The sequence below is a fragment of the Echinops telfairi genome, unplaced genomic scaffold, assembly GCF_000313985.2.
Source record: "Echinops telfairi isolate 266 unplaced genomic scaffold, ASM31398v2 ScPeMD7_23;HRSCAF=83, whole genome shotgun sequence".
NCBI classification, from domain to species: domain Eukaryota; kingdom Metazoa; phylum Chordata; class Mammalia; order Afrosoricida; family Tenrecidae; genus Echinops; species Echinops telfairi.
The window spans coordinates 76,977,669-76,984,990 of NW_022103920.1; the positions used below are offsets into that span (position 1 = coordinate 76,977,669).

The 7,322-nt window shown below is 38.0% G+C and overlaps 1 pseudogene; it reads right to left on the minus strand.

The window, feature by feature from the left end:
- Positions 1-4,065: 4,065 nt before the first annotated feature.
- The window catches only part of LOC101642344, a 12,256-nt pseudogene continuing 8,999 nt past the window's right edge, over positions 4,066-7,322 (minus strand).

A 7,322-nucleotide genomic window follows, 5' to 3' on the forward strand; every position in this document is an offset into this window, starting at 1 on the left:
TTCAACTGCTGTTCATAAAGTTTTCGGTGGCCAGTATTTTCAGAAGCAGAGTGCCACATGTTCCCTCCTAGTCTGTCTTAGATGAGGAATTCTTGTAAATCCAGTCCATCATGAGGGACACCACTGGTTAGTATATGAAATACCAATGGTATAGCTTCCAACATCACCGCAACACACAAGTCATCATATTACATCAAAGTGATAGATGAGTAGCAGTATTATTTATTAAGTTTACATACAAGTGATAACAAGAATCTTTCATATCATCTACTGATAGGTCCCTATTGGCTTTGATATCAACCATCGATAGGCATGTATTTGCTGTTCAGTAAACATTAGTGGAGAAGATGCTGAGGAAAGAATACCATTTCTAATTTTCAGTAGCTCCATGAACACAATACGTAAATTGGGAATCCCATTGCCATTTGTTTTGTATAACTCACATATCTCATTAAGGGGGATAATCAAATATTCTTATTACCCAACATATTTCTATAATAGCACTATTGTTTAGTTTGCATCAACATTTACTTGCCAAATTTGATCAGATTATAATTTTGCTTTTTAATGTATATACATTGAACACACACTTTCTTTTTATATATTCACCAAATTGCCCTTCCTTGGAAAGCAAGTTCATTTTAACATGCAACCTGTTTTTTTTTTGTTTGTTGTTTAATTTAAATCATTTTATTGGGGGCTCGTACAACTCTTATCGCAATCCATACATACATACATACATACATTGTGTCAAGCACATTTGTACATATGTTGCCATCATCATTCTCAAAACATTTGCTTTCTACCTGAGCCCTTGGTATCAGCTCCTCATTTTTACCCCTCCCTCCCTACTCCTCCTTCCCCCATGAACCCTTGATAATCTATAAATTATTATTATATGTCATATCTTACACCATCTGATGTCTCCCTTCACCCACTTATCCACTGTCCATCATCAATCTCAAATCAATCAAATGAGCACAAATTAGACCTATTTATACTTGCCATCTAAACCAAACCAAAAACCGCTCGCTGCCACCGAGTGTACTTTGACCCACAGTGACCCTTAGGACAAGATAGAAATGCCCCGGGAGTTTCTGAGACTGTCACCATTTATAGGAGTAGAATGCGTCATTTAAGACTGGCTTTTTTTTTTCCTATAGGAAATTTCCTACTCAATTTATACTTTTCCTAATGCTGCTAAAATATTAATATTTAAATGTCATTGCCTTTTCTCAATAATAATCTAGATTAAGCCATTTGCCATAAATTACTAAAAAGTCATATCTATTTGTATATAAAATATATCATGTATGTGACATCATTTAAACTTAGATTTTGATTGGTTTGCATGGAATGTCAGTAATGCTATTTTATGATACAGTTTCCAATACTCATAATTGTTAGATTTTGAGTTCCTTCATGATACCAAGTTCATTTACCTCTTGTTTTTCACCCTAGCACAGAACCTGACATGTCATGGGCATTCAGACGGTATTTATGTGTTGCGTTAATAGAAGAATTGCTGTGTTTCTTAACTTTTAAAGCATTATCTTACTTTTCTTGCTGGTGTTGTATTTGCTACTTTATTACTTTCAGTTAATTGACAACCATGCATTAAATGGTATTTTCCATCTTGTCTACTAATTTTGTGGGACATGGTAAATAAGGCATAACTTGATTTCACTGACTTCCGAATCTACAAGTCAGTGTTTTAATAGAAGAAAATCTGAATATTTCAAAATCTCAGAGCAAGGTCTACTTTTGTTTGAATTAATGCAAAGGCCATGAGAATCTGACATCTTGATCTATCTGGCCAGACATAAATGCTCTTATAATGATACTTTGGAAAGCTACTTATGAATTCCCATTTGGTTAGACAATGTAATGAGAGTGTGGGTACCAAGAGTTGCATGTTTTGTAGCACATCCTCATTCCCCAGAGATGGCTAGTCTTTTGAAGTATTTGAAAATCTAAAGATAGACTCTTGTACAGAAGTCCTGTTACCCCATCTCACATCCCCAAACTGAAAATTTGCTGAGACTGGATATTTTGTAGAACTTTTTGAATATGATTTGTGTATTTTAAGATGGTTTGTGTATAACAAGTTGAGACTGGATGTACCTTTGCAGAGATTAAGAAAAATATAGCACACTGAATGGTGACTGTCATCCTAATCTTCCCCGCAGTCAGAAGAATAGGTGGAGAGATTAATTAGCTGAGTGTGCTGCATTGGTATGTTCAGCAGAAAGAAAACAGGGCGGTGACTGTGTTTGAGTTACTAACTTTTCTATTTCTGGTCGTCACTTGAGGCCATGTTCAAGCAGAAGTCAGAAAAAAGAAAGGATGGATGAAAAGAAGAACGGAAGGGAGAAAATGAAACGAGGAAGGTAGGAATGGAGGCGCCTAGGGCAGAACAGGAAGTAGAGAAGACGTCACGGACACAGCACGGCAGCCCTTCCAGCTCTCGGAGGGCTGTTGTCTTTCTAGTTAAAGCCTGTAGTCCATCTCCGAGTCAATTCAATCTGACATTGTCAAAATCTGGTGCAGTCCCTTGCCTATTCAATTATTTCTCTAGAGCCCCAAATTCAAAGGTAAGCACATTTAGAGACAAAAGCTAAAAATTCCATGCCTGCATTATATCAAGCTCTTCCCGACAGAAAACGCAGTCAACAAGGGTCACGCTGCAGAACTGAACATGTTGCAGACCTCACTTGGACTGCAGTTACCTCCAGCAGAAATGTCGCTTTTCCAGAGACAGAAGCTGTTTTCTGAATACTTTCCTAAGTAGTCTACAGGCATTTTCAAACAAAGGCAATGTTTATGCTGAAGTGGGCATGGGGCTCCCTCTTGTAAGAGACCGTGGAGCTCTGTAAACAGCTCTAGCACAGGAAAAATCCGGCTAAGAAACCTTGGCCTGAAGGTCGTTTGTTCTCTGCTTTGTCAGCCCAAGCCCATGTTGCTTCAGTAAGCTCTATTTTTAGAATCATAGCGACGATGTGACAAATCATCTTAAGATTTTTCTTACCAAGTGCAATGAAATTTCTATCCTGTATAGCCACTCAGGGGCTATCTCTTATCTTAAAATATAATGAGAATCTTAATTGGGTAAAGGCTAACATAACGGTGAATTAAAAATGCAACCACTGACCAAAAAGGCAATATATTGACAGTATCAGGGAACCAGAAGTGGCACCTAGTATTTTTGTTTTCAATTATGGCAAGTATGAATTTAAATCTTGGCTCGTCCATCTTCTATGTAAGCTAAGATTGCTGTCGTTGGACTTTAGGGCTTCAGTGGCTTCCCGTGAAAATGGAGATAATCTACTATTTCAAGGGGTTCCTGAGAAGATGAGATGAGGCAATGCATTTAATGCATTTACACGACGTGTGATATGTAAAGCGCTCAAGAAGTACTAACTATCTTTTTTTCCTCCTTCGTTGAGAAATTTTGGCTTATATTCAAAAGAGCTCCTTATTAGACCAGAGATACCTGGTGATCATTTTTAATGGGGATGCTTAGTTAGTCCCTGGTGGGGTTTTTTGTTTGTTTTCCTAGTGGGACATCTGTAATGACAAAAGAACCGAGAACACTGGTTATTCATCTTAAAATTACAAATTAATACACAGATTTCCAACTAAATATTTGAATGATCCTAGAGCAGCGGTTCTCAACCTGTGGGTCATGACCCCTTTGGGGTCGAATGACCCTTTCACAGGGGTCGCCCAATTCATAACAGTAGCAAAATGACAAGTTATGAAACAGCAATGAAACTAAGTTTATGGTTGGGGGGGTCACTGCAACGTGAGGAACTGAACTGAAGCGTCACTGCATTAGGATGGTTGAAAACTTCTATCCTAGAGGGTCGTGTATTGGTTTATGGATTCCAACAAACCTCTTTTCATTGCTAAAGCATTAAAATGCGTTAGACTAAAATTCTCTGGTTCACTGAATGCAGAGTTATATATTTTGACAAGTCATTTTCCAGAAACTTGTTCTTGCATGGGATTCTCCAAACACTGTGTCTCTATGTAGGTGTGACCGTCTCCCCAAGGAAACCAGGTTCAATGAATAAAGCCCCGTGTGCAGGAACAAAGAGCCACTGAGTTAAAAATGATAGATGTGAAAGCCAAGTCTTCTAAACTGAAAAAAAAAAAACAAGCCTAAAAATTGTTTTGCGAGAGGAGCTATGCGCTCTCACAGCAAAAGCTGCCTTGCTCTCTGGCTGTGTCCCTTCCAGTCGGTCACAACCTTTCGGGACTTCAGTGAGTCTCCCTCTGGCCTCTTCTAACACTTGGGAAGATAATACATGCATAGCTGACAAAGAAGTATACAGAGCCTATAAAATATGTTTAAAGCAAAATTGTAACTGCTAGCATATGGGACGATTGCATGGCTATCCACCTTCTCCCATGAATTACCCTCAGGTCATGAAGGAAATAGTAGACATCCTGAGAAAACACCTACTCTGAGGTTCAGAGGGCAGTGCCCTCAGTTCAACTGAGGCTGCATCATTCACATACGAGGACCACCAGCAGACCAGTGGAGGACTTCCTGTTTGTTCTCTCAGTTTCCGGAAGGCTGGCAAAGTAGTTTATGTGGTGGACCAAAGGCTATCTGTGGCAAAAATGTCCAAGCCCTAGTGAAAAAGCACTTTTCAAACTTCAGCTGATTTTATATAATAGCATGTTTCCTGTTACCTAATCAGCCAAAGTAAGCCCCGTGGCCAAGCCCAGAGCCAAGGAGAGAGGAGATACTCACAGAGAACGGACAGCTCACATGTCAGAGCTGTGCCCTTATTTCACAGTTTTCCTAGCAAACTATTTTTTCTAATGTAACACAATCTATCATTTTCCTTTATGGCATATCAATCTCAATTTCAAAATTAAGAAGATTTTTATCATAACCATGTGATAAAAGAATGCTTCCTTTTTCTCATTTTTTGAATAGATATACATGTTACATTTATATACATATTCAATTAGAAGTCTATGATGGAGCATATTATGTGAAAGGCATTCAATTTTATTTTTCTAAAATGTATATAAATTATACCCCATATAATTTATAAGAAATATGATGTTTCCTTACAGTTTTCAGATGCAACCTTTATCATCTATTAATTCCTGTATGTACCCGTTAATGTCTATGTTATCTTTTCTCTTCTACGAATGTGTCCATCAACTCATAAGGCAAGGCTACACTCTTTTAACTAGAGAAGCTGTAAAATACACTGAATATGTTCTAGGATTAGGTAATAAAAGACCTCATTGTTTTAAGTCACTGAATTTTTAAAATTTGTTATAGCAGTAAAAGAAAACTATATTCATTTTCATTATTGTTTTACAATTCTTAAGCATGTTGCTGCTTACTATGACATAATTGCATCAGGTAATATTTCTAGTAAATTTTTAAATAGAGCTTTATTACCACTAAAACCATGTGTGAATTGCAAACTTGTTCTGTGCCTTAGTTTAGGGTAAAAGCAACTTACTGTGATCCTGAACACAGGGGAGGCCCTTCCCTTCCATGTATCCTTATTAAATAAGATGCTAACATTAAGGTATATATATATATATGCATATATATATACATATATATATCTGTGTCTAACACACACAATTTATCATCATAATTATTAAGATTTTAGTATCAGTATTGAGATTTTAGTATCAGTGTTCCAACAAGAACATTGTTAGTATTTAATTTGACACCAGTAAGAAGTCCAGCTACTTAATAAGATGCAATAATCTAGTTCAAGGGAGGGCCCCACTGGAGCTACACAATTGAATGATACCTGACTGACCCAGTCTAATTGTCTCTCTCAGAAATTTTGAATTCAAAATTCAGAGACTCAGCAAAAAATAGAAGGGTAGATAGTACATAAGAAGCCAAATATAAATATTATTAGGTGTCAGGCCTGGATAGGTGAGATGAGTGGATGGGCTTTCTGTGTGGAGAGATGTTCTCTGCTCTGGCATTGCTGCTGTTAGGTGCCATTGAGGTGCTTCTGACCTAAAGCACCCTATAGCCGACAGAAAGAAACTGTCGGGACCTGCACTCTCCTCACAATTGTTCCGATGCCTGAGCCCTTTGTGGCAGCCCCTGTGTCAACCCATCTTGTTGAGGTTCTTCCTTTATTTCCCGGTCCTTTGCTCTACTTTCTCCAAGGACCAGTCTCTGTTGACATGTCCCAACTATGTAGGGAGACGTCTCACCAGCCTGGCCTCCAAGGAGCACTCTGGTTATACTTCTCTCGGCCGATTTGTTTGACAGTTAGGCAGTCCTTGGTACTTTCGATGGTTTGGGCCAGCACCACAGTTCAATATGTGTGAATTCTTCCTCTGTCTTCCTTAGTCAATGTGCAATTTTCAAATGCGCACGAGGCAACTGAAAATACCAGGGCTTAGATCGATACACCTTAGTTCTGAAAGTCGTATCCTCACTAGCCAACGCTCTAAAGAGGTCTTGTGCAGAAGATTCACCCGATGCAATGCATCTTTTGATCTGTTAACTGCTGCTTCCATGAGCATTGTTTGTGGGCCCATAGTCTTCTTCATAACATACAATATTATGTAATAAAAATTAAAATTCATTATCCTAGATGTTTTAATCTTTAGTCAACATAATATTTCATCTAGTGTACACCTACATTGACAAATGATCTGATCAAATAAAATAGCATTCACAAACCGAAATGTATACTAAAACATAAAAAGTATAAGGAAAATCAGGTAGAAGGTATCTGCAGATGAAAGCTTTCCAGGGATAAAGAACTCTGATGATATCTACCCAATCCTTATTACCTAAAGTAGAGAAAAATGAGTGTCACTCAGAGGGTGGGAAAATGTTTGCACACTTCTTTAGACACACACCTAAGCACACATTGCATAATGTTTACTGAATAAACATATGGAAGCTTGCAGCTAAGGAGTCATTGAAAACATGGGTTCTCATTGGTAAGAACAAAGAATAATTCATCCCAAATCTGTACAACCACCATTCTTCTTCCCCTTCTCCTTTCGACTTGTTCTTGTGAAATGTGCATTTACTGCGCCTCTTGTACCGTCATATTTTATTGCCAACGCGTTCAAAGTGACACAAACCAAGACACATTCGTAACAGCCTTCATTGGCTATAATGACAACTCAAGATATACACGTTTAAAATCATTTTAAATTCTGGCATTTAAAGGCAGGAGTGGGTGCAGTGAGAGTGATCAGTGCAAAGATTACCTACCTCAGTGCAGAAATCATTTCTTTTAGGAAAATGAACACACAACTAGTTCCAAGAAGGTGGTGGTTAAACTGATCCCAAATAT